The sequence below is a fragment of the Pseudorca crassidens genome, chromosome 7, assembly GCF_039906515.1.
Source record: "Pseudorca crassidens isolate mPseCra1 chromosome 7, mPseCra1.hap1, whole genome shotgun sequence".
NCBI classification, from domain to species: Eukaryota; Metazoa; Chordata; class Mammalia; order Artiodactyla; family Delphinidae; genus Pseudorca; species Pseudorca crassidens.
Window position 1 is genome coordinate 108692990 of NC_090302.1, and position 27555 is coordinate 108720544.

The 27555-nt window shown below is 37.7% G+C and overlaps 1 long non-coding RNA gene across 1 annotated transcript in view; it reads right to left on the minus strand.

The window, feature by feature from the left end:
* LOC137228208 (uncharacterized) overlaps positions 1-27555 on the minus strand; it is a 64969-nt gene that overhangs the window by 31977 nt on the left and 5437 nt on the right. Inside the window, exon 2 of the long non-coding RNA XR_010945197.1 lies at positions 20820-20935. This is a non-coding gene — a long non-coding RNA (uncharacterized lncRNA). The remainder of the gene's footprint in view (positions 1-20819; positions 20936-27555) is intronic.

A 27555-nucleotide genomic window follows, 5' to 3' on the forward strand; every position in this document is an offset into this window, starting at 1 on the left:
CAAATTCTTTTTATAGCCTACAAGACCCAACACGATTTGGTCCTTGCATGTTTCTCCAACCTTATTTTTTTTGTCACTTTTCTCCATGGTTCAGGCATATTGACTTTTAGTTTTTCTTTTTTCTTTTTTCTTTTTTTGGTGGTACGCGGGCCTCTCACTGCCGCGGCCTCTCCCGCTGCGGAGCACAGGCTCCGGACGCGCAGGCTCAGCGGCCATGGCTCACGGGCCCAGCCGCTCCGCGGCATGTGGGATCTTCCCGGACCGGGGCACGAACCCGCGTCCCCTGCATCGGCAGGCGGACTCTCAACCACTGTGCCACCAGGGAAGCCCTAGTTTTTCATTTTTTGAAAATAAGAGATTCCACATAGAACTGTGCAGGATCCTTTTTTTTTTTTTTAACCTCCTGTTTTTTTCAAGCTGAAAACAATGCAGCAACTACCACAGAATTGTTAAAATGAAACAACCACCTCAGAATTATAAGGAATATTTTTAAAATGCATATTTCTGAGTTCCATTCCAAAACTACTGGACCAGACTTTCTGTGAATGGATTGTATTTTATCATATACCCAGGGAAATTTTATACACAAAAAAACTGAGAGCCCTTATTTTTTTTTTAACATCTTTATTGGAGTATAATTGCTTTACAATGGTGTGTTAGTTTCTGCTTTATAACAAAGTGAATCAGTTATACATATACATATGTCCCCATATCTCTTCCCTCCCTCCCACTTTCCCTATCCCACCCCTCTAGGGGTCACAAAGCACAGAGCTGATCTCCCCGTGCTATGCAGCTGCTTCCCACTAGCTATCTATTTTACGTTTGGTAGTGTATATATGTCCATGCCAATCTCTCACTTCGTCCCGGCTTACGCTTCCCCCTCCCCGTGTCCTCAACTCCATTCTCTAGTAGGTCTGCGTCTTTATTCCCATCTTGCCCCTAGGTTCTTCATGACCTTTTTTTTTTTTTTAGATTCCATATATATGTGTTAGCATACGGTATTTGTTTTTCTCTTTCTGACTTACTTCACTCTGTATGACAGACTCTAGGTCCATCCACCTCACTACAAATAACTCAATTTCGTTTCTTTTTATGGCTGAGTAATACTCCATTGTATATATGTGCCACATCTTCTTTATCCATTCATCTGTCAATGGATACTTAGGTTGCTTCCATGTGCTGGCTATTGGAAATAGAGCTGCAGTGAACATTTTGGTACATGACTCTTTTTGAATTATGGTTTTCTCAGGGTATATGCCCAGTAGTGGGATTTCTGGGTCATATGGTAGTTCTATTCGTAGTTTTTTAAGGAACCTCCATACTGTTCTCCATAGTGGCTATATCAATTTACATTCCCACCAACAGTGTAAGAGGGTTCCGTTTTCTCCACACCCTCTCCTGCATTTATTGTTTGTAGATTTTTTGATAATGGCCATTCTGACTGGTGTGAGATGATATCTCATTGTAGTTTTGATTTGCATGAGAACGCTTATTCTATATGTTAGTTCCTTTATAGTTGATGCTGGGTCTTCTCTTGCAATCAGTACTCTCAGCTTTGGCAATCTTATCTATTCCCTGACTTTAAACATAATCAGAAGAACCCACATGTAAATCTCAAGCCTCTCTTTTGCACTTTCGACTTAGACATTTAATTCCTCCTCGACATCTCTACCAGACGGCTCACAGGCATCTCAAATTAATAAACAGGGATGTACTCAACTTGTCACGGTGTCCCTACAAATCTTTCCCTTCTCCATTGTGTTTCCTCAAAAATCCACCCATCCACTTGCTCTTGCCAGAAACTTTTCTTTCACCTCTCACCAATCCATAACAATTTCCTGTCTTTACCTCAAAAAGTTCTGGTTTCTATTCACTCTTTCTGTATAAAAAACTTGGCCATCTACCGGCAGGTTTTGTCTCTACTATGTTATACTTGGTTTTCCCACCTGCATAATTACCTCCCAGGCCCACCCTAATAATTTAATACATTACAGTGAAAGGAAACCTGCTGCTCTACTATTTTAAGATCCTTCAGAACCTTCCCATTGTATTAGTATAAAATTTAAAATCACTAATACAGCCAATAAGGCTCTGCATAATCTGGCCTTGTACTCCATCCTGGGCTTACCTCCTGTGGGCTCTTTCTGTGCTGCAGCCACACCTGCCTTCTGTCAATTCTTTCTGACCCGAGGCCTCTTGCATATTCTGTATCTTCCTTCCACCCTCTTCTCTCCACCTTTGCTCATCTAACTCCTACTTATGTTAAAGTATCTATGTGTGTACCTAAATATTATATATATATATACATATTTATATGATCTCTACACATTTTAAAACACACACACAAATATGTGTGTGTGCACAGCATGTGTATACATAGAGACCTTCAACAAGAGTAGGAATTACCTGTATGTGTGACGCTTTCCCTGAGCCCTAAATTTAAACCATACCTCTTTATTTTGTTAATTTATTTTTCTTCTTAGAATATATCCATCATTTTAAATTGTATATTTGGTTTGACAAATTAGTGATTTAGTACCTCTATCTAATCAGATGGCAACTTCAGCTGGACGGGGGGGGGGGGGGCATTTGCGTTTAGTTCAGCACCATATCCCTGATACCTAGTCCAGTGTTTGGTACATAACAGGAACTCAATAAATATTTACTGAATAAATGAACAAACATGCAAATAGAATAAATACGAGACTCCTGACATGAAAAAATGGATCATCCCTCATCTTTTCCCCTTGTGATTTAATTTTTTAAGCTTTAGGGGATGGAGGGGGAAACTTTGTGTATCAAGATTTCAATGCACATTTTGGACATTTAGGAAGTTGTGGATCAAGACATTTTCAGGTTTCTTGGTAGAAATATGTTCATTCCGAACAAAGTTTTATGCTGAAAACGTATCAGAAAAAAAGTGCAGCAACAATGCTGGTCAGTACTGCCAATTGACAAAATTATAAAGCGGGAGCAAACAACTGGTTACGTATTTAGTACAGCAAAGTTATAGTGATACCTTAAGGGCAAGATCAAAAGTGTTTACTTCATAGTTAATGTATCCCTTAACTCAACTGTGCAGCCTGAATATATAGTTAATGAGCACACAAACAGTTTCTCTTGTCTAAAAAGGTTTACGAGGTCAATAATGTGTGAATTGAGGAAGGTGCCACTACTGAATATTTTTGGAATGCCTAAAATTTTACAGTATTTATGTGGGAAGGTAAAGCCATCCATGATGATGTCATTGATATCCAGTTGTCCCAAGTAGATGGAAAACTGCATGTGGTTTTGTATCACAGCAAGTAATTAGACTTACACTGATCAGTAACTCTAGAATCATCTCTGCTAAAGATGCTCAGTTTTTTATGTTTTACCTTCCTCTCCACCTTTATTGGTATAACTAGGGACAACTATAAGATTTAATGCCAGCCTAAAAATTGTCCAAGGCTATCATTATTACATCTTAAAGCAATGGAAGGATAATCTAAACATGGGTTTGGCTGAGTCTCAGCTTTGGAGAATTGGACTGGGGGGGGGAATCTACCGACTTAAAATATAAAACTACAATATGATCTTCGCTATTTTCTCAGTATCAAAATTGATGCATTATGGCTCTAACCTTAAAAGTGTTATCCTTGGACTATGTTAAAAAGAGAGATAGCATAGAGCCAATATTCAAATATTGCATATCTGTCAAAGTAGAAAATGTTGTACAAATATTTTCTTATTGTTTCGTATACAATTTATGAATGCTTTCTCATGGCATTTTCATTTTTTAAAATATAAATTATATTCCTGAAATTGAGATAAGGCTGTTCAGAAAGTAATGGAATAAATAGAACGTGGGGAGAAACTTGATTTCTAGATGAACAAAATGTATATTTTTTAGTTCATTTCATTATTTCATCTGAAAAAAGTAGTTGTCATCTAAAATGATTTTCATTTTAACATGATATTTTATATACTTTTTTATAACTTCACTTCCCAAACCCTGAAGAGATACAATGATTACATTTTAAAATTATTTCTATGACATTGTCTTCCATCTTAACTATTATCAAATGTAAATTTTTTTTTTTTTTAAAGAAGATGTTGGGGGGTAGGAGTTTATTAATTAATTAATTTATTTTTGCTGTGTTGGGTCTTCGTTTCTGTGCGAGGGCTTTCTCTAGTTGTGGCAAGCGGGGGCCACTCTTCATTGTGGTGCGCGGGCCTCTCACTATCGTGGCCTCTCCTGTTGCGGAGCACAGGTTCAGTAGTTGTGGCTCACGGGCCCAGGTGCTCCGCAGCATGTGTGATCTTCCCAGACCAGGGCTCGAACCCGTGTCCCCTGCATTAGCAGGCAGATTCTCAACCACTGCGCCACCAGGGAAGCCCCAAATGTAAATTTTTATAGTTTTATATGACTTTGATGGAAGTCCGTGCAGATAAAATGAAGGTGAGATCAGCATTTGCATAATTATTATTCCTTTTGGTTTTTTAAAAAGTAGTGTCCAGTAAAAATAAGATAATATTGCTCCTTTGCTTTTCTATAATAAATACAATTTATAGATATTATGGCCTTTTATTTAGCTTTTTAAGATCAAAGTAACGTCATTTTCAAGGTGAAGAATACCTAACCTGAATTACTCTGAAATAGCATGATATGCTATATTCAGTGCCTATCTTTTAATGATCATTGAAATACACATTTTCCTTATAAAATTGGTAAAAAGAAGTAGAAGAGGAACAAAACTCAATAGTACATGATTGTGATGAGCAGGAAAATATTAGTAAGATTAAAACAATTGTATTGGGATTTGAAGCATCCTACATTTCAATTTTACTAATTCAGTAAAGACTTAGGACATGATACAGTGGATCAGCTAGTTTGTTAATTCTTGAGAATAGAAAGATAATTCATCTGTAGGATAATGAGCTTATAGTTTGGTAGGACAGACAATCTTCAAAGCAACTACTGAGGAAAATGCATTATAATGAGGGGTAAATAAATATGGAAATTATATTCAAAAAGTGGTGACATGAAAAAGCTGTTACCTCTGCCATGGAATTTCAAGGAAAGCATCTCACATAAGGTGCTATGGACTTGACATTTTTTCTGGTGAGAGTAGGTGTCGGGATTTCTCGTGAGAGAAGGAACAGCTGATAAAGCAAGGAAAGTGACACAGTTGAGGTAAGCTGGAGAGGTGTATTGGGGCCAGCTTATGAAAAACCTATGAAGGAGTTTGACTGTACTGAGTGAAACCCCTGGAGAGATTTTCAGGAGGGAAATCAACCTGTAAACTTCTGTATGCCAGAGCATTTTTTGATTTTTGCTTGAACTTTATTTATCATGGAATGAAAATAGATTCTTTGTCAACAGTTATGTTTCTGGACTTCTGAAGTTTGTTGTTATTTGTTTTATTATTTTTGTAATTTTTTTATTTCATCTTGTATTATGTTCCTTGAATTTAATAGTAAGAATCTTTTAGAGAATTCCTTAGCTAAATCTTCCTTAGCTAAGCCAAGGAAAAATGGAATTTACATACATCTAGTCAAAAAGATCGCCCTCGTAGGAAGGTGGTGGTGGTAGCAGCAGTTGTTAGAAAGAAAAGAGAAGACACAAGGAAAATTTGATCATGGAAAGCTATGCCTGCTTATCTTTCCTCTGCGGTACTCCACAGAAGAGAGTATTTATATAAATATTGACTTCCCTAAAAGTTTTCCATATATTGTGGGAAAAGTGCAACATTCAAGGTACATATTGTCACCATCAATGTGTTGAGTAACTTAATTGTCACACAACTGAGCAAATGTCTTTCACTTCTCATGTTTTATTTTAGTAAATATTTTTCTCCAGCTTTGTAGTACTTGAAAGCATTGAAGGCATAGAGATAGTATTACTGTCTAGGCATGGCATAATTCTCATTGACGCTGAACAATCTTTGGGGACGTGTAAGCTTGTCTTACTACCCTCCTTTCCCCTCATCACAGTGCTTAAAAGAAAATCTTCTTCTTTTGGCACAGAGGGAAATGAATTCACAAGAGCTTGCCTCTGGCTCTTGGTTTGCTTAGCCTAAGCGTGTTTTGTTTTGTATGGTATTTGATGCCTAAGAGACACTCCTGAATTGTTTCTCAAACTATTCGGTTTTCTGAGCTCAGTTAACTTATTTAGGCAAAGCATTTGGAGAAATAAATTACCTAATGAATAGATGATATTTATGCATAAATGCTGGTGGGTAGCATTTTCTGTTTTGCTTTTGCACTAGCAGTAACACAATAAGAGTTTTATCAGGGTTGAACTCATTTATTTTACTGTTTGTATATTTCCTGGTGCAACAGAATGTTAAAATAACTGCATCATTGATTTGTTTTATTTATCTGAAATATTTAATTAATGTAAATAGATTATGAACTATGGGTCTCTAGGAGAAGAGAAGACAAATATGTATGTTTAAATTGAACTGTGTGTTGAGAGACTATGCAGAGTGAGATGCTATGACATCCAAAATTAACCAAGGAAATGGGGAAATCAAGAAAAAAAATCAATTTTTCTTTTTTGCTAAAAAATAAGATAAAACCATAATGTGCTTTTATAACAAAAATAAAACATGCGAGGCAGCTATGTCTGCTGATGGTGAATTGAGAAACTGGCTTCAGGATTTCTTACAAAAAACTGGGCAAACAAGATCATTTACACAATACTTAATGTCCATAAAAGAAAAGCAAACTAATTTTTCAGAAGTATGTCTGGTTCTTACACTGAAGGGAATTTTTCCCAAGGGTCCTCATAGAGTATATGCTGTGATATAGCGTGAACTCAGTTCTGAAAAATACCCCTGAACTCTCAGTGAGCTTCTTAGTGCTGCTCACAAAACGGTCTCCATGTCTGATGGTGGGAAAATGCTTATGTGTAGTTTGTTAATAGTTGCACTGCTGAGTGCATCTCAGGCAGCTCTTCTCAGGATTACTGTTCTTCCCGAGTTCATGAGTAGCACAGCATCAGCTTTGCTCATGCAATTCTTATTCCATTTTCCTAGTAAGATATCTGATTATGATTTTTAAAAATTATTTCATGCTTATTGTTAATGTCACATAGCCATTGCTAGTCTTAGGGTCATTGAGCAAATACTGGAGTTATTTTCTGTACAGATTGTTGAGACAAGAGTTGGAAGGTGGGAGACAATGACATAATAATGAATTAAACTGGAATAGTTTCAGAAGGATAGGCGTTAACTCTTCTCTAAATGCTTGGTAGACTTCACTTGTGAAGCCATCTGGTCCCAGCTTTTGTTTGTTGGGAGTTTTTAAATTACTGATTCAATTTCAGTACTGGTAATTGGTCTGTGCATATTTTCTATTTCTTCTGGTTCAGTCTTGGGAGACAGTATCTTTCTAAGAATTTGCCCATCTTTTCTAGGTTGTCCATCTTATTGGCATAGAGTTGCTCATATTAGTCTCTTATGATCCTTTGTGTTTCTGTGGTGTCAATTGTAAATTCTCCTTTTTCATTTCTGATTTTATTGAGTTGGGCCCTCTCTCTTTTTTTCTTGATGAGCCTGGCTAAAGGTTTATCAATTTTGTTTATCTCTTCAAGGAACCAGGTTTTAGTTTCATTGATCTTTACTGCCGTTCTTTTAGTCTCTATTTCATTTATCTCTGCTCTGATCTTTACTTCTACTGACTTTGGGTTTTGTTTATTCTTTCTCTAGTTGCTTTAGGTGTAAGGTTACATAGTTTACTTGAGATTTTTCTTGTTTCCTAAGGTAAGCTCATATCACAGTACACGTCCCTCTTAGAACTGCCTTTGCTGCGTCCCATAGGTTTTGGATCATTATGTTTTCATTTGTCTCTAGGTATTTTTTGATTTCCTCTTTGATTTCTTCAGTGATGCATTGATTGTATAGTAGCATATGGTTTAGCCTCCACATGTTTGTGTTTTTTGCAGTTTTTTTTTCTTGTAGTTGATTTCTACTCTCATAGCATTGTAGTTAGAAAAGATGCTTGATATAACTTAAATTTTCTTAAATTTACTGAGGCTTGTTTTGTGGCCTACCATGTGATCTATCCTGGAGAATGTTCATGTGAACTTGAAAAGAACGTGTATTCTTCTGCTTTTGGGTGGAATGCACTATAAAAATCAATTAAGTCCATTTGGTCTAATGTATTATTTAAGGCCAGTGTTTCCTTATTGATATTCTGTCTGGATGGTCTGCCCACTGTTGTAAGTGGGGTGTTAAAGTCCCCTACTATTATTGTGTTATGTCTGTTTCATATCATAACTAAGGTCTTAAAAGATAACTTCTGTTTATATTGAGATATTACTGTCATTGCTAGTTATGCTGTCATGATAAGCTTTGAAATGTAAGTTCCAGTGTTTATCTGGGTCTGCCTGTCTGATATGATAGCCACTAGCCACTTATGCCTGTTTAAATTGAAACAGAAATTAATCAAAATTAAATAATATTTAAAAAATCACTTTCTTAGTTGCACCAGCTACATTTCAAGTACTAAATAGCAAGAAAGTAGAGCTATCTATAGGCTAGAATTTCCAAATAGTTGAAAGAATTACTTCTAGCTAGGGGGAGATGTGGGGCTGCTTATTTTTTATTTTTCTTTTTAAAGTGGGAAGAAATCTGAGGATGTTTAAAGGTTAACGTCAAGCAGCCTGCAGAGTGCAAGAGGTTTGTCAACGCAGGAAAGAGGTGGAAATATCAATATAAGTCCTTGAGAAGGTGGGAAATAATGAGTAGAGCACAGATAAAGATATTGTGTGTTGAAAATAGAAGGGAGACTTCGCTGTAAACAAGGGAAAGTGGGAAAGATGGGTTTTAAGATTGGCGGCAGGAAGTTTTTGTCCTTTGGTTCCTATTTTCTTTATCAGCTGGTGAATCACAGAATCTTCTGGGACCCACAGGGGAAACAGTGAGGTTAGACGTTGGATATGGTGGAAAATATAAACCAGGTGATGATGGCTGACATAGTAGGACTAAGGAGGAAGTAGCAGGATTGCTGGCCATGTTGATGGCCTGGTTGAGGGTGGTGCTGATCAAGTTGCAGTTTCAAAGGTCTGGACAGTAGTATGCTTTTCCTGCAGCTGTCAGCAGCCCCATGCAGGCCCTGGGAAGGAAAACAGTTAGGTTCCACCAGGATTAATTCTTTTTTAAAGTTTTGTTTTTCCCCAGATGTCCTAATACTAAATAACAGATTTGGGAAGAGTTGCAAAAGAGTTGGAGCATGGTGATATCAGGAGCTCAGCTGAACTGGAGAGAGAGATGAGCTGCCAGGTGTCAGAGCAGCCAATTAAAAATGAGCCAAAAATGAAAGTAACAGTCAAGCCTTTAATCATTTACTGTGATAGCGTCCACAAGAGGCTAACCCGGAGAAAGCTCCAACTCCCACCCTGCTCCCTTCTTCCCATGTTTGAGGGCCCCTGGTTTAGGGCAGGTGGATCAGTGCAGAAGTAAGGATCATCTCATTGCTGAGGGGGCCTCAAACAAAAGGTTCCAGAGGTTTTCTTAACCTGGGGGCCCAGGAGAGAGAGGGGATAGAGTTAGCAGTCCTGAGCCCTGAGCTAGAATACAGAGATGTGTCTTCAAGTTTTTCCCACTTTCCCCTGTAAGGAGGTTTTCACAGAGTTGTCTAAGTATGGGCCTCTGTGGAAGGCCCCAAATAAAGCAGCCCTCAAACGAAGGCACTGGGCCAGGAATGCAGATCTGCAGAAGAGCGAGGCCAGCCAGGAAGGCCTGCCACTCCCTCCAGGGCCTGCAGCGCACAGGCTATGCATGGAGCCTGGTGGGAGAGGGCAGCTCTCCCCTGTGAGGCCTGTCAGGAAAGCCTCTGTAATTGCCTCTGTTCAGGCCTGAAAAATCACACAGTTACTCTGGCCAGGAGTCGGATTCCTCATAAGATGGTTGACAAAAGGGTGAAGAGCAGTCTATGTGCTGAAATTGCCAGCAAAAGGTGAAAAAGATATATATGATGAATAGTTATTCAAAGTGAAGAAAGGATAAGTGATGAGGTCGGATTAGGTCAGATAGGTCAAAGGACAAGTCAGAGAGTGAAACGTGGTTTCCAAACTGCAGCTAAAATAATCCGAGGATTTGTTATGAAAGCATATTTCTAAGTCTCACCCACAGAGATTTAGATTCAGTCGTTTTGGGATGGGCACATAAATACCCACTGAAAGCACACATCTGGGTGATTTCTGCTGCCAGCAGTCATGACCACAGTTTTAGAAAGACTGTTTTAAGTATGGGTGGCTAAAATGGAGAGAAAGTGAATACTGTCAACATGAGATCATCACACCTATGAGAGGTGTAAACTGACAAACGGAAACCAAAGGAAATGGAAGAAGCTTCTCACCAACAAAGAGGGAAAAGAGAGGAGAGGAGTTTAACTGCTGATGTTATTAATAAGAATCGGTAACACTGGCTAGCTCTTTTTCCATTTGCTAACACAAGCCTAATAACAATGCTACTGGCATCCTCCAGATGGCTAATTTTACACCCACATACACCCCTTTTTATAAATTAGGCCATTGAGGCTCAGAGAGTTTGAGCAACTTGTCCAAAACTGCCACAGTCAGTAGGTAAAAATCAGGTTACAGTGAAAAGACCCCAACTTTGCCTGATGTGTTTCTTAATACACTCAACCTTGTGTCTGGGTCACCAGTAAGTGCATTTGGCTTCCTTCTCTGTGTACTTCAGCTAGAACAATTCTCATACATCAGAAACCTAGAGGTTTAATTTGAATCATCTTCAGTGACTTTGCTTTGCTTTCCTTCTCTCTCTCCTTACCTTCCTTTGTTTCTCCTGTGAGCCTCTGGTGCTGGGGTAGCACTACTTTAGCTTTTGTTCAGTCTCTCCCAGTGACATCGACTTTCTCGTGTGACCTCTCCTACCAGCAGGTTTCAATTTCCCACATTAAACAAGCAAACACACACTAAATTAAAATACTAAAGTCTATCATTGTATAAAGCTTCAGTGTCTCAGTTTGATTTTTTGTTTAAAAGAGAGATTGTCAGGCTTCCCTGGTGGCGCAGCAGTTTAAGAATCCACCTGCCAGTGCAGGGGACACGGGTTCGAGCCCTGGTCTGGGAAGATCCCATATGCCGTGGAACAACTAAGCCCATGCACCACAACTACTGAGCCTGCACCCTAGAGCCCGCGAGCCACAACTAGTGAAGCCTGTGCACCTAAAGCTTGTGCTCCGCACAAGAAAAGCCACTGCACTGAGAAGCCTGCACACCGCAACGAAGAGTAGCTCGCCCTCACCGTGCGCAGCAACGAAGACCCAATGCAGCCAAAAATAAAATAAATAAATTTATTTAAGAAAAAAAAAAGCAGTTATACTGCAATAAAGATGTTATATATAAAAAAGGAGATTGTCCATTTCTAATGGAAAACAAAACTAAATTGAGGCCTTTGATAATATCTGTTTATTCCCGGTTTTAAAATGACATTCAAATATGTATCTCAGCCAAAGCAATCTTGAGAAAAAAAAACAGAGCTGGAGGAATCAGGCTCCCTGACTTCAGACTACACTAATAAAGCAACAGTAATCAAAACAGCATAGTATTGGCACAGAAATAAATATAGATCAATGGAACAGGATAGAAAGTCCAGAGATATATCCAAGTACCTATGGCAACCTAATCTATGACAAAGGAGGCAAGACTATACAATGGAGAAAAGACAGTGTCTTCAATAAGTGGTGCTGGGAAAACAGGGCAACTACATGTAAAAGAAGGAAATTAGAACACTCCCTAATACCATACACAAAAATAAACTCAAAATGGATTAAAAACCTAAATGTAAGGCCAGATACTATAAAACTCTTAGAGGAAAACATAGGCAGAACACTCTCTGACATAAATTGCAGCAAGATCTTTTTTGATCCACCTCCTAGAGTAATGAAAATAAAAACAAACAAATGGAACCCAATTAAACTTAAAAGCTTTTGCACAGCAAAGGAAACCATAAACAAAACGAAAAGACAACCCACAGAACGGGAGAAAGTATTTGCAAATGAAGTGACCGACAAGGGATTAATTTCCAAAATATATAAACAGCTTATGCAGCTCAATGTCAAAAAAACAAACAACCCAATCAAAAAATGGGCGGAAGATCTAAATCTTTGGATGTTTCTCCAAAGAAGACATACAGATGGGCAAAAAGCACATGAAAAGATTCTCAACATCATTAATTATTAGAGAAATGCAAATCAAAACTACAATGAGGTATTACCTCACATTAGTCAGAATGGCCATCATCAAACAGTTTACAAGTAATAAATGCTGGAGAGGGTGTGGGAAAAAGGGAACCCTCCTACACTGTTGCTGGGAATGTAAATTGGTACAACTATTATGGAGAACAGTATGAAGTTCCTTAAAAATCTAAAAATAGAGCTACCATATGATCCTGCAATCCAAGTCTTGGGCATATATCCAGATAAAACCGTAATTCAAAAAGAGCCATGCACCCCAATGTGCACTGCAGCACTATTTACAACAGCCAGGACATGGAAGCAACCTAAATGTCCAATGACAGATGAATGGATAAAGAAGATATGGTACATACATACAATGGAATATTACTCAGCCATTAAAAAGAACAAAATAATGTCATTTGCAGCAACATGGATGGACCTAGAGATTGTCATACTGGATAAAGTAAGTCAGAGAAAGACAAACATCATATGATATCTCTCATATGTGGAATCTAAAAAACGATACGAATGAACTTATTTACAAAACAGAAGTTGAGTCACAGACGTAGAAAAGAAACTTATAGTTACCAGGGGAGAAAGGGAAAGGGAAAGGGAGGGATAAATTGGGAAATTGGGATTGACATATACACACTACTCTATATAAAATAGATAACGAATGAACCTGCTATATAGCACAGGGAACTCTACTCAATACTCTGTAATGACATATGGGAAAAGAATCTAAAAAAGAGTGGATACATGGATATGTGTAACTGATTCACTTTGCTGTACAGCAGAAAGTAACACAACATTGTAAATCAAATATACTCTAAAAACAAGAAAAGAAAAAAATGTGTATCTCTTTTGAACTTCAATACCTATTTTGAGAAAAGTCACTTTTTTTTTTAACTCTCTGAGATTTCACAGGGAATCTACCATCCACTCAGTGACCTATAAACATATTTTATTGTATAGATCTGTGAAGGCTTTAACAAGAAAAGTAGGCCATTTATTTTCAGTGATAGAGTCAATTCACTACCCAAATAAACACTAATTTTTGCATCCCAGTTATTCTCAGAAAGTCAGTGCAAAACTACAATTTGTCAAGGGAAAGAAAACGAGTTAGCTGGACGCACACTGAAGTAAATCTTTATCCTGGCCTAAAGATGTTTGTGTACATGCTACTAAATCAGATCTATAGCCTACAAATTGAATTTCAGATTGCTTTAACTTCAGCAAACAGACATTCAATTTTCTTTCACAAAAGAGAGAAAATGTTTGGAAAATAGTATTTATTTATAGTCCTTCACGATCAAAAATAGTGTCATTGACCCACTTTTATCATTGATATTATTTGCTTTTAGCTATTTTTTGAATTGTGGGAAGGATTCGTAGCAATCCAGACACTGTGTCACTAATTCTCTATCTATCAACAAAAAAAATCCCCAAAGATCGTGAAGATTAAGAGGTTTGATATGCTTATACCAAGCCTAACTAACTTGGATTTTGGAAATTGAACTTGGCTTTATCTAGAGCATTGAGAGGCCCTCCTTGGCTTTCAGGATGCAATGCACACTTTAATTTTTTTCCTGGATGGCATTCTAGGGTACATTGAAGTTATTAAATTCACGATCCTCAAGCAAGGACTTCATTTCATACCTTGGAATTGGGAAACAGTAACTGAAGTTCAGAATATTTTTAAAATCTTTAGTTACTTAGTTACTCCGTGGCATGTGGGATCTCCGTTTAAAACAGGCTTAGTTGCTCCATGGCATGTGGGATCTTCCCAGACCAGGGATCGAACCTGCGTCCCCTGCATTGTCAGGCAGATTCCTAACCACTGTGCCACACCAGGGAAGTCCCAGAATCATTTTTTTTAAAATTCCATATATATGTTAGTATACAGTATTTGTTTTTCTCTTTCTGACTTACTTCACTCTGTATGACAGACTCTGTGTTCATCCACCTCACTACAAATAACTCAATTTCATTTCTTTTTATGGCTAATATTCCATTGTATATATGTGTCACATCTTCTTTATTCTAAGTGTCCATCGACAGATGAATGGATAAAGAAGCATATTTCAGATTGGACTTTGATTTACATAAAATGGATTTAGTTATTTATATGTGATAACCAAGAAATTTGATGAAATTTAATCTCTTCTGCATAACCTATTTCCTTCATTTTTCCTGTTCTACTTTCAATAGCTATTAAAATATATTTTGTTCTCAGAGAGCTAATGCTCTTCACTCCATACATTCCTCACCCATTAATGTTACAAGGTATAAAGAAAGTCATGGGTGCAGGTATTAGCACTATTGACAGGTTATGAAATTGGGTGTGGTTTCTGTATTTATACTTTCCAGTAGGTAAAAGGGGCATGTTTTCTTGACTGTAAGTCATTTGAAAAGATCACTTCTTTTTCTTGTTTTTTTTTGTTGTTGTTAATATGAAATAATATGAAGACTGGAATTATAAAAGTATATTTTATCAAATGTACTTCAAATGAGATGTAAGGCATAGTTTGGTTTGATGGGATGATATTGATCATATTGGGAGGTAGGAATGCTCAAGCATATGTGCAGGTGATAGCGTGCATTTGGAACCTGATGCAAAAGAGAGAAATAATGTTTTGGAATCTCAAACAATGTTTTTACATATGGCCGCACTTCACTGCAAAACAGCTGACAGTTTAGATACAACAATCTTTTGCCTGACTGAATACTGTACTAATATAAATATTGTACTAATACAAATGGTTTGGGTTTAAGTAATCCAACATGGATTTTATTCCATACATAATCTTCCGCAAAATATTATTTCCTGGTTCAATATTTCTGTCCTAGTTTTCTTCAAAGTAATTTCCAATGCAAAATGTAGCATCTGGGTAGAGTTCATCAATTTGCTGGCTGAATTTGTCACCTTCTGCTAATTTTATGTTATTGTGCATACATTATTTAAAAGAGCGTAGCTAAATCTAGGCATGATTAACTCTCTGGAAATTTCACAAACACAACGGATTTGACTTATCTAAGTGGAAATAAATACTCCTTTGTTTTTCATAAAGATAATTTGGCCAGTTATTAGCATACAAAAATGCTACAGTGGAAGGTCTGTCAGTTTGAATAAACTGAAATCTTCACGTTTCAGGCTATATCTGAACTTAATCTCCTGTGAAGGGAACCACTTATAAACCAGCTCCTTTCCTTTTTCTTTTTCTTACCTCCTGTCCCAACAGGGTACCTAGTAGAGAAATGCTCCCAGGATATACTGATTCGTCAAGTGAGACCTCGTAGCATTCAAAGATATAATCGTAGTAGTCAGGAGAGCGGAGCATGATTCCCACATGGGACAGGCAGTGACAGAAATAAATTAAAGCAATAGAGGAACTCCTCTGCCTCAGTCTGCCTTTAAAAGGACACCTTGACCCAGGAAGCAGTGGTCTAAGTTCCCTGAAAAGCCCAAGGTAGGCTTCTTCCGAGGTCATCAATGTGACAATTACACTCTGGATATCTTTGTACAGTATTTTTTCTACCCTTCTAATTGAGGCTCTGAGACTTTGAGATATAGTCAATATAATTTGTTTAAATGAAAAATAAGAGATAATGAGTGAAAATGTTTAAAGGAGCGATGTTAGTAACAATTGTTTGTTTTTCTGTGTTTGGCCAAATATAATCCCTGAGGACCCCATTCCTCGGTATTCAAATATGAAAACTAATTAGTATTAACTCAGGCAGGAAGTCTCCATGTCAAATCTTTGATTATATCTATTATGATATTGCTTAAAAAATGATGAACTGACACTTAGGAAAAATATAGATGTCTTCCAGCCTTTCAGTCTTAATGAGGCCATGTATCTTAAAAAACTTTAACCATCACTAAGAAAGGAAACCTAGTTGACAACCACTTATTTAGGCACAAAAGGGCAGTAAGTAATTGGGAGCTGAAGGTTCTTATAGTCTAAAGAGTTCTTATACTGACAAAAGACAATGATTAAATTATTGGGAAATAACTGGAACTGAATTGAAGTCAGCATCTGCAATTTTCTGACTAAATGGGCATGTCTTGGGTCATTATAGTATCTGGGATATATTAGTGGCAGGTGAAAAGACAAGGGAGAGTTTGTGAAACATTGAGATAAAGGGGTCAGACAATGAATGTGTCTAAACCTTCAAGGCAAATCAGTTTGAGGATTTATCTAGGGGAAGGTAGGGTGAAGGTGGGAAAACTCATTTGGAAAGTGTGGGTTTTCTAAGCCATCCTTGTGTGAAGGATGAGGTTCCATGGGATCCCTGCGGTCAGTTAGTATTTACAGAGGAATCTGCATCTTTAAGATCTTTCCTTATCTCTTTACCACATCTCATTTTCCTACTAGTTTTGTAATGTAGGTGAGACATTCTATTTGATGGATGGTCACATAATTTTCTGCAACACAGCAGGCCCTAAAAACAAGGTCAGTCATCTCCACGGCCCTATGCTCTTTTCACCACACTACACTAAACAGGATGTTTTGCATATTCTATCCTTTTCTAGGAATGGAACATTTCCCCTGCCATCAGTTAATATGCAATTTCCTATTCAAGCATGAAAGTATTGAGGGCTGCTAGCTCACCCCCAATTGAGAGAGCGCACAAGAAGCTTTGTTCTTCTCCAAACTTGTGTAAGCACATTCCTCAGCAATCTAGAAACAACTGAGCAGATGCTGTTTCTTCTGAGCAAAATGCAGAGGTGGCAAAAAGGCCAGATGACCTGCGGCTTTTTGAGAAGCTGTGGTGGAACATTTGCTTAATCCCCCTTGAAGGGGACAAGTGTTCCTGCAAGGTATTTGCCTCCTCCATTTAGAAATGACTGTGTTCACTACAGTTAAAAAGAAGGCTAATATTAAAAAGAAAACAGTGGCTCTTCTAGGATATGTTTAGGTAAATATTCTTGCAGTGAATGTAAACTTTAAAAATAGAGATAGCTTACAGAACTGATATTCTGGTTTATTGAAAAGTATTTATCACATGAATTACCAACTTTCAAAAAACAGACTTTTGAAACTTTATAAGAAATGCCTATTACAGCTCTTTAATGAGCCCAATTTAATCTTTGTTTGGTATCTCCAAAGAAACCTGAGTATTCTGCTGTGTATTGAAAACATCATCATTACACAGTGTTAAGATCCAACTTCCGGCTCTTTGCATTATCTGTTTATTTGGGTTCTGGATTAACTGCAGTTTTTTTTTTAACACTCTGCATTTTTATTTGCGCATTCATTCAGTTTATATTTACTGCCGTATTTTCAAACAATAGCATTTCATTACTCTGGAGAACAAATCATCCCTTTTATGTATATTCTTCCTACTTCAGGGTACATTTCAAGTAACAAGATGCACGGGGAATGCTGTCCCTGTGTAGATCACCAGCTCAGATAGTTCTCTTAAAATGCTTTCAGTTAAGTACAGTTTCCAGGTTTTATCTTTGGAATACTATGGCATTGAATATTAATAAAGATGTGAGTTCACGCAAGCTAACACCAAATCATTAGCCTTCATGAGACCAAAGTTGAAATCAAGATAGAAGAAATCATGATACAAGTGGGAGCTCGACCTTCTGATGTTTTCAGAAAAAAAAAAAACTTTCATTTTTATTTTTCAAGTATTTAATAGTATCAATTTAAAGTAAACTTGAGTGCGATCTTGGTTTAAATATTCACTTAATTGTTCTAACTGATAAAAGTAAAACAAATTATTTGTAAGCTGTACTTGATCCTATAAACTGTATGAGCAGTAGGTCCATAACTGTCATTTACTTCCCTCTCCCTGACATTAGCCTGGAGCCTGGTGAAGCATACATGCTTGAAATGTTTCTTTAGTTTGATGACTAATGACATCTGATATCCAGAACAATAAGAGGATCAACCATAAAAAGGATCAAGTTACATATCTAGGGGATTTTATATAATTCTTATGAAGAGCTGCCAATAAATCCATTAAAAATTAAACCCCGGGCCTCCCTGGTGGCGCAGTGGTTGAGAGTCCGCCTGCCGAGGCAGGGGACACGGGTTCGTGCCCCGGTCCGGGAAGATCCCACATGCCGCGGAGTGGCTGCGCCCGTGAGCCATGGCCGCTGAGCCTTCGCGTACGGAGCCTGTGCTCCGCAATGGGAGAGGCCACAACAGGGAGAGGCCCGCGTACCGCAAAAAAGAAAAAAAATAAATCCCTGTCTTTTCTCTTTTCAAATAAGTTTACAGAGAGACAGAAATAGGAAGAGAAAAACAGATAAGAGTGCATAAGAGAACATGTGAAACAATGATAAAGAGCACCACAATTGCTATGATAAACCATCAAAAGTTGGCACTAAGATTTCTGGCAGCCAGAGCAAGAGGTTAAGAGCTTTGCTCTGATTATCAAAAGGGAAAAAAATGTCAGTTCTCAGAGGAAAGCAAGATGTTCTTGGACTGTATGTGTTACTAATAGCTGGCTATAGCTGGCTGTTAGTAACAGACACAGTAGAATGGCCACTTAACACAGGAGGGTGAATCCTCACATGCGAGATGTTTGGGGATAGGCAGTCAAGGTGCTGGTTCTCCGGACAGGAACGTCAGGGCCAGCCCTCTGCAAGTCTCCTGACTTTTTCTCATGTTTCAAATAGGTTGCTGAGCTTCAGCCACCTAACTCCCAGGGAGATTAAGTTTGAGACCCCAGTAGTTGGTAAGTATTTAAGAAATTTTGGTATTATGTGGCAAAGTCCCATGTGTAGAAACTAGAGTTTATAGGGTAGGACCCTAAGCCCAGTCAGGCCGCGTCGCTAACCATGGAAGACAGGACTCACACAGAAGGGGAGAAGCCGAGATTGTCCGGTGAGATCTGGTAGAAGAAGTTGTGGCTTGCTCACACACAGCACTAAAGAATGAGTCTAGCTGGGCTGACAGTACTGAGCCAATTTAAAGTCTGTACCTCCCTTTACATTTCCCAGACTAGCCATGAGGTTCTCCCCAGAATGTGAGGTGGAGTCGAGTGTGCAAGTGGATCTAAATTGTGGGAACTGAAATACTGTCACAGAAGGAAACAGATGGGTCTCAATGTTAATTCACAGATGAGTATCAGAGGCTTTGGTACAAAACCTACTATTGATAAGGCAGGAGAAAATGAAGGAAACACATTTTGTGCAAAGAGAATGGAATTTACAGGATAGATAGTCAGTAAATATAGTATATCCAGTGGCCCATCAAACATTATTCCTGTATGTATTTCTTCTAATACAATACTTAAATGTTGCTGCATATTTTCAGGTCTCTGCTGCTTAACACAAAACAGTAATTACACACAGTAGTACTTAGAAAATGTTAAAGTTGATCCATTCAATCTAATGGTATGTACAAGTGCATTTAAATTTAGAATTGTTTCCTTTGGCAATATCCTCACAAGAATTGCAACTAAATTTATGCTTTTGGATTTAGTATTCTACTTGGACATCTTGAAAACTGAAGTCACTGAACACATATACAAATCAATTCTTAAAGTACTGTTATAGGGAATGGTTTATGCATATTCTTGAAATTTCATCTGATCCTTTCTTGGTTTACAAGAAAATCCTAACAATTATAAAGCTATTACTGTTTTAAAGTCGCTAAGGTTGAAACTTCATATATCCTAGAGTTGGGGGAAAAAAGAAGCTTCTTTTATAATTTTGTAAAAGGCTTTCCCGTAGTGTATATCTTTGTGCTTTTGGAGGAAATGTTAATGTTAATAGACAGCTGTGCTTTCCACCTGAAAGGAGCATCTGTGCAATGCTAGCATTGTAAAAGAGTGAAAAGCATAACTTCATATCATTAAGCTGGTTGGAATCACAATGGAGAGGTTACTGAAGGAAATCATTTTAAAGCTGAGATTTTTGTTGCTGTTGATTTTGCTGTTGTAATGACCGGGAAAGTGCCCCCGAGGAAGTCTCTTAAATATATATACACCAGAATTTAGACAAACATTTTCTGCAGTGCTTGGCCATATAATACTTGTATCTTGTTTTGAGATGTGAGAATAAGTTTAAAAAGTAAGTACACATTTTGATAAATACTGATTTTCCCACCCACACCTCACCAGAAAATTTTCTAGAGATACTGCAGGATCGCTTCAGCAAGAGCTACTCCACGAGGAATACCTCCTACCACCGTCAGAAGAATCAGGGAAGTAATTGAGCTGAAAAGAGGGAGAAAAGTGGCTGCCTAAAGGGTAGCCTTAACAGGAATGGAGCATGAATTTTTCATTTACTTTTATTCCTGTCCAAGGTGTCATGTTATCTCTGTCCATAGTGTCATGGCTTACCACTGAACATAACAGATTAAGCAATGCAGACAACCATAGGTATAATATTGAGTAAATACATATCAATATGAGGCATAGGGCTGGTATTTTAAAATTCTTCAATGTTAGATATAAGGAAGATCTCTACAGGATAACTTATCTACAAAATGAAAATAAATATCAATTTTTTTTTTTAATGAATATGAAAAGTATATCCTCAAGTGTCTTTGCCTATAGTGTTTGAATCAAGGAAGTCTTAAATGCTAAAAAAAAAAAAAAAAGACCCAGTACCCTGCCTGTCCTTGGCTTAACACAATAGTAATTAATTTCTCACTCACGTGACAGTCCGCTGGGATGTGTAAAGTTTGCCTTCCACCTGGTAATTCAGAAAGCCAGCTTCTTTCTCTCTTGTGATTTTGCCATCTCCTGGGACATTGGAGTCCTTTGCTCTCAGCTGGCAAATAGAATAAGAGAGGATGGACAAGGAGATGTCAGCCTAGAGGTGTAACGTATAACTTCCATTCACAGTGCACTGGCCAGAATTAGTTATGTGGCCACAATACAATTCCCCAGGAAGAGGAGTTGGGAAATACAGATGGGCTGAGCAGTCATTTTGCAGACACAGCTCTACACTGCAGAAGGAGCATGGGGGTTTTTAGTGGACAGCTAACTGACTCTAAAAACTCAGAATGATTTGTTTCAGGTTGACATTCTAAAGTCTTGGAGGAAGATCAGAGTATGAGAAGGAGGTCTCTGTCTCAGATACCTACAATTTAAAAACACATTGAAAGTCAAATCTTTTCTCTGAGATCAAGAAGTCAGCAGAAAGACATTAAGTTAGGCATGTATTCTTGTAGCCCAGACACCTAAGTTACCTGTCCGGACATTGCTAAACATACACTTCATAAATAGATTTTACATTAGCTATGTATAACACTGCATGTTGAATCAGGAAAGGTTTATAGAAGGTTCTTACAGAATTTCATAACCAGCAATCTTGCCTCTTCCCATTTCTTTAAAGTGCAGCAGGAAACCCTTGATCTATGTGTAAACAAACAATGCGTGACCATGCCTGCAGAGTTACGGAGAAGTTTCCCTGCCACATTATGTAAATTGAATCATCTGCAGTGGATTGGGTGTTCAGGCTCATTTTATATGACATGTTTTCAGAGTGTTCAAATTGGGTTTATGCTCTTCAATTTTCTGACTTAACATACACGGTATTAAACCAGTAGGGTTTTTTGAGAAGATACAGTCCATCCTGACTTTCTTTACAGATGAACTAAAGTTCAGAAGAAGTGTATGTTCACCAAACGTTAAACAACTAAGTATTGCAGAGCTGACACTGATGTATACAGGATCATGCCTTCTCCTCTGGGGCTGCTTTCTAATTGTTTTTTCTTCCTCACTGATGAAAATACATGAATGTTGACTTTGTTTTATTTAATTAACTATCAGCTGAAAGAATAAATCTTGACACTGGCATGGTTTTTCTTCATTATAAGCACATTCTTTTGAAATGTAATCCTTAAATGGATACCAAGGTGAAAAATTGAAATCAAGACGCACTTTATTTTTCTCAGCCAGCTGTTGAAAGGATTTTTAACTACCAGAGAAGAAATAATTAGAGCTATTCTTGTAGCATGAAACAGCTACGAGTAAATGTAGTTTATTTCTGAAATATTTTGTATACTTTTAGAAAGTCAAAGCTATGTTTAAACAAGAATGGCAAAGAACTTATCTCCAAAACTGAAAACAGCAAAATTCAAATTCAGAGACTCTTTGGGTGAAAACTTTCTTTACTGTGTCTAGAACATCACATAGCATACGGCATTGGGAAACTTGTATTCATCTAGTTTGTTCATTCATGTATTCATTGAATAGTCATCGCTAGAAGGATGTAAACGTGTGTATGAACACAAAATTACATATAAGTCCCATTGTGGACTATTTGTTTGTTATTTTAATTTGTAAGTTTATAGTGAAACCTCAAAAGGCCTAAGGTATTCAGCATGAAAGTGAGAATCTCATTAGAAATGGAGATTTTGAAGTAGCTTACTATTTCTGTTCTAGGAGAGATGTACAAGAATTGTATAACTTCATATGCTTAACAATTAGTTATATGAATAAAAGATCCAACCAACTTTTACTTCAACAGAGCATTAGTTTCTTTAAAATAAATACATAAATTTTAAAAATTTAGGCAAAAATCATAAAGTGGGAAAGGACTCACAAAATGCAAATCTGTAGTAAAAATATGAAGAAAAAAGAAAACCTGTTGATTATATTAAAAATTTGTGCTCTGATTTGATTAGGAGGGAAATTCCACCTTGGATCTATTACACTAGTGGGGCAGAGGTATTTTATAGCTGTTCTTCATCTTTCCAGATTTTGTAAATATTGAGAATGACATAAAGGTAGGAAGTTATCAGGGATTAAACAATACTATTTTATTATAGAAGTCATGCTTTATTCAAAAGAAATACACTGTGGCAAGACACTTTCCATATTTCTGTATTTTATAAATGCTTCTAAGTTACCTACATACTTACATTTCCTGGATGGCAAATAAGAACAGAAAATTTTTATGTTTGATAATGGTGAGAAATCCTTGATATACAGGGACATACAGGAGTAATATTTGATTTGGGGGCTTCTTTTTGTCATCACAAACCGGAGCATTTCTAAGTTTGAGTTTATGTGGTTAATTGTACTTTAAAAATGATTTTATCACAATTATTTCTTCCTTATTGTGATCTTTGGGGTGTGTTACATTCAGTAATGCCTTTTGCTTTGTGTACTCTTTACTAGGCAGAATTACCCATCTGCAACAGAAGCCCAATTATTTTGATTAGACTGTGAATTCTTGCACTGAAAGTCAGCTCCTTCAGACAGATTGTAGGGAAGGAGAGGACTTAAAGACTGAGAAATGTCTGTGCTCTTCCAGTACGAGCGTGTTAAGACAGTTTCATATTTATGCAATGGAGGTACTTAAGCACCACCAGCTGTTTGTAAACAATAAGATCTTCAGTAGCTGCCAGTGTCCTTGACAACAGCTTTTGTCAAAAAAAGAAAACAAAATGCTACCGAATGTAATTATTTCTTAAGAGTTAGCTCTGGGAAAGAAACTAGTTTAAAATTACAAGCACACCATGGGCCTATATTCTTAAATTATTTTTTCTGGTGTCAAGAGAAACTTGGAATCTATTTTATTGATTTACAAGTTATTAAAACTGAATTTCTGAGAAATGTGTCCTCATTTAGTATCCCAGGTCAATTGATAAGGTCTCCCACTGCATGGGTTCCCCATGTTTGCAGGAATGGGAAACACTGGGGGCAGAAATAATTACAATTAAATAATTAATTTGAAACTATTTCTACTGACTTGTTTTGGTGAAAATGCATGATTTGAGTATACTTGTGAATTTTCAGTCCAGCACTAAAACACTGTTATAGAAAAGGGATTAATCTCTGCTACTCTGATGAACCCATTGTGACTAAAGATGAGAGCGCTAATCTCTGGAGTACAGTGGCAATCAAAAAGTTTCTTTTGAAATGAACCCATTTTATTTCACTTAGTTGCCTTTTGAATCCTAAAATTTGAATCGAAACCCAGTCTAGCCTCTGATATCATAGAATTCACCTTATTTTACTACTGACTCTTTGTTGAAATGTTACCAGCTCTGTTTACTATTTCCAATTTCCGTGCCTGTCTACTTCTGTGCTTCTTTATTGTCTACGAAAATCTCCATATGTTTCACATTCAGAGGATTCACTTTATTTGAGTTTACCTTGGATTTTGATCCAGTTACCCATGGCCAGATAGCAGGACCATGTGGGGCAAAGTGTGGCCTCTTGATGAGGAAAGAATCTTGATAGAACCGCATAGTATATTCAGTACAATTTGGGGACCATAGTTAAAAACTTTAAAGATTATTTTTTCCCTAACTTGTTCCTTTTCAGCCATTTTACAACAATTGGGCACACCTACTTACCATATCCCATTACATAATATATCATTCTGAAGAAGAACAAGACAGTGTCGTAAAGATCATTAACTCTATTTTATTGTAGAAAGCATGAAAGATCAGAGCAGTAGAAGGCTTGTCCTACGCTGCACTGTGAGAGACTATGTATAGCTGGGCTTATAGATAAGATCTCCTTACTTCTGGCCAGCAACATGTCTAATAACCTATTGCATATGCACTTTTAAAATTCTGGAATTAAAGACCTATACAAAAATTAATAAACAGAAACCTCAATTAAATAGAGTTGAGAGACCAGAAGGGGGAGCTCTCATGCCCTGCAACATAGCCCAAGCCCAAGTGAAAGAAGACAGACTTCTCTCCTTTCCTGGCAAAGACTGACCAAAAAGCTGTGGGCTCTTTGTTAACTATAGCTCTCCCAACTTCCTTTTCCTTTCTGTTTTTTTTTTTTTTTTTTTTTTTTGCGGTACGCGGGCCTCTCTCTGTTGTGGCCTCTCCCGTTGCGGAGCACAGGCTCCGGACGCGCAGGCTCAGCGGCCATGGCTCACGGGCCCAGCCACTCCGCGGCATTTGGGATCTTCCCAGACCGGGGCACGAACCCACGTCCCCTGCATCGGCAGGCGGACTCCCAACCACTGCGCCACCAGGGAAGCCCCCCCTTTTCCTTTCTATAAAAGTGCTCTCCTTCCCTTGCTGTGTGGGGACTTCCATGTGGGGACACCATGGTTGCAGACCCCAAATTGCAAGTCTCTGCTGATCCCCAGTATAACCAAGTTTGCTGGGGAAAGATCTGGCACTCTTATTTGTTTCAGGTAAACATTCTGGTGGCTCTTATGGGAACCAGAGAAGGCTCCCAACAGTGAACAAACAGGTGCGCTACCCCAACTTGAGCCCACTGTTGCTCACTGCTTTTCCTGCCATCCTGGAGTTTGAAGGTGTATCTTTCTCCTGGGTCTGAGAGCTCACACCTTCTTTGCTTTTAAAGCTCTCAGCCTTTATTCGGATTCCATTTACAGGTTTGTCTGGTTAAGGCCTTGTTCTGTATGCAAGTCCTCGTTTGGCACTTGGGTCTGACCTTGAGATCAGACTGTTTCAACTGAAGCTGGCTGAAAATGCCTTTGACCCAATTTTTTCAGGAAGGGGTTGCTTCAAATCAAGCTGCCAATTTTTCAGCCTTTGGCCTTCCCTTTGGCAGGGCTGTCCTCTCGAGACTGGCTAAAAGCAAGCCTTTGACCTGGCTCCTCTGGGACCAAGCTGTCTTTTTAATACTGGCTCAGGTTGGCTTGCTAAGTTGTTTGAGCTAAGCAGTTTGTGCTGTAAGCTGTGTGAGCTGTGTGAAATTTGTTCATTACTCTAGAGGGAAAACCTCTGGGAAATAGGATCCCAGTTATCTGAATATTATGAGCACCCCTCCCCACCCCTTATGGGGACTGATAATACTATTAATAGTTACTATCTGAAGCTATTTAGGACTTATTCTTCAATCACCAATGTATGCAGACATAAAATTAGGATAAGCTTCTGCAGGTAGCTTACAGAAGTGATTCCTTCAATGAGTTCTTTGTATAATGAAGTCCAATAGGTTATTTGGTGTGTTACTGAGTTAGTAAGCCAGCATGCTAATTAAACACTTAGGGATTCGTTTTGACTACTTTTCCTTCACTTGGCATCATTTATAGCCTGAATTGTTTTGTTCAAACTAAGGTTAGAACATGGAAAACTACCTTTGTAGGTGGAGTGAATCAAGGGAAAATTGAAAATTTTATTACAGAATGTAAAGTATTTAGTGTCTGTAATCTTTGACATTGCTGACTCTTAAGGAAATTAAATTAACTTGGTTGATATTTAATAAAAAATTAGAAGTTTATATTTTCTATCAGTTATAATATTTCAATCTGCATAAAGAACTTTATGTTTAGTCTCTGCTACTACCAATATCAGATTTTATGTTCAAAGATAACTCATTGGCACACTCTTTGTAGCCATGTATACAAAGGACGTCAACAAAAATAAGCCAACAAATCCACTGATCTAACATTTTCTTAACTTCTATATGTTCATAACATCGTCTGAACAAGATGTTAAAATGATCTCATGAACTTGCTGCTCGGCTGTCTCCACACTGAAGTCTAATAACTGTAGTTAGTGAATGTCGAGAGTCTAGCTAAGCTACTCCATAATATTGCCACCTCAGCATCCATTTTGTTTGGCCACGTGGTCTGAGGGGGCCTTAAACTGACAAGTGCATGCAAGCCCACACCACAGATAACAGCCTGAAGAGTCACAAGCAAATATAAGTTCTTAATAGGACTTCCCCAACAGCCTCACCCCTTTGTGCTCCCCTTAGGCTCCGCTTAGGACATGCCCCAGGTCCTGTCTGGCTCTCTGTCCTGACCTCCCCATGGAGGTGGCTTCTTGGGGAGTGCCTTGTACCTCCTTCAGGACCTGTGAGTAATAAACTTCTCTATTCTAATTTCTCTTGTGGTCTGTTGTTGAACCACAACTCACTGTCTGGTACCCTGGGCTCTAATAAACAAATGTTAATTGAACGAAGTCATAATAGTGAATGAAACATGTTTATTCATATTGCACTGATGGTGATATTCTCATTTCAGATTTTTTTCAAGTTTCAGTTTAAAAAGTGATCTTGTCCCTTATTTATATGCAGTTTAACCTATTTGCACATTGTTGAATATTAAATTATTTGAAACTATGAACGGTATATTTACTTTGTTGAAATGAGCCTATACAAAAATGAATTATAATAGACTCCAAGATGACCTAAGGATAGACAAAATTAACAAGGCTGGTCAGATAAAAATACTTTACATTTACTAAAGTCCATTTTTAAACTAATTATAACTTAAGTATGGAACATGACAAGATTAAGATACCACATCGATAATATGTTTCAGGTGGTTTTTAACAATAAATAGGACAGATTCTGAGGTGAAGAAATAAATAATATTAGCTCTCTTAGTAGAAGCTAAATCTCAAATCAAAATATGTTATTTAAATACACATAGTGTGGGAAAAACCTTCAAGTTACATAATTTCTTATGGCTGAATTTTAGCCGATTGGCAAAGG